The following is a 1,513-nucleotide window of genomic DNA, read 5'->3' on the forward strand; positions in this document are numbered from 1 at the left end:
GGGACTCCGTTGAACCGCAGGGGCCAGGACAGGCTCCACCTGGAGGGGGCTCCGGGCAGACAGAAAGCCGACAAGCTATCCAAGCACCCCAGGCCAAACAGAGTGACACTACATCAGGCTTTATATGTTGTGGTGTGTCTGCAAACCGCCACCAAACGTCAGCAATCAGCGCTGACTAATGCCGGCCAACCCTGAAACAGCGTCAGGATATTTACTCTGTATCGTCCTTGGAGAACTCAGACACGCCGAAAAAATCCACAAACCCTGTCCCTCCGCCGTGTCCCTCCGCACATTCCACAGGCTGGTGGTACAATAAACTAGTACTGCTGCCTAAACGACGCACTATTACATGATTTATTGTGTGAAAAAACAACGATTAAGCCTAAACGTGCTGAAATACCGGTAAAATAAGTCTGATTAAATATATGAGTGAAAGTATTTTTATTATATAGGCTACATTACTTTTTTATTGAATAACCAATACGCAGGGAATATTTAATAAGACTATAATTATAATTATTATATTTATTATTTCTTTATGATTTGTGAGGGGCAGGTCCCGGCAGACGACCTCTGAGGGAGTTTTAAATATGAATGACGAACAGCCATGGCTGGTAGAAAGGTGTTCCGGCCTGGTGGGAAACGAGCCGCCGCTCACTGATAAAGGAACCGTGATACGTCAAGTCGGACACAGTCACAGAGCACGGACGAAGATGGCCGGGTTCTACTTTCAAAATAAAAGCGGATGCCCTGCGGCTTTCCACTGTGAAGCGAATAATTAGGAGACATTTAGGAGATGGTTACTAAAAACAGTGTGTTAAATCGTAGCGGAATGAACTATAAGATGTGAAATTAAAATAAAATTGCATGTACAGTTCAAATAACTCCAATTTTACCTCCTTAATTAGCCTACCTACACATGGTTGTTTCGTGATTTCCCTAGAAAACAACATTTACTATAGAGCTAAATAATTAGTTAAATACATTACAAAGCAATTGATAAAAGATTAATTGTTTTCAGAGGTTCAAAACCAAAAATGAAGTGGACTGATAACAGTTTTTCAAATGTGAATACTTCCTTAAAGATTTCTTTGACTTTATCAGATTCTTAATAATAATACAAAATCTAATCAACAAATAAAAGTACAAAATCCCTACAAAATTGAAAGTAGGGACTATATAAAGTAAATAAAACTGGATCAACTTCCACCACTTGCAACATCACCATAATGTACACATTAATACATCAGTAATTATCCGATCATATAATATACTCTGCATTACTGTATGAATTAACTACTGGGGCTTTAAGTATTATTTTTATTGTACTTCGGTAAAATTTTCAAATCCAGAACTTTTACTTCTCGCCGACAGACCTCAAAATAAAAGGACAAATGATCCAAATGTTTCTTCCACCATCTTAAAATACATTTTAAATTACTGCCAGTAAAAGCTAGTTAGGCTTATTTTGAAAATCTGTTAGCGGAACTAGCTCTCCCTGCCGAAGATAACT

This window comes from Channa argus, chromosome 12 (assembly GCF_033026475.1).
Source record: "Channa argus isolate prfri chromosome 12, Channa argus male v1.0, whole genome shotgun sequence".
NCBI classification, from domain to species: domain Eukaryota; kingdom Metazoa; phylum Chordata; class Actinopteri; order Anabantiformes; family Channidae; genus Channa; species Channa argus.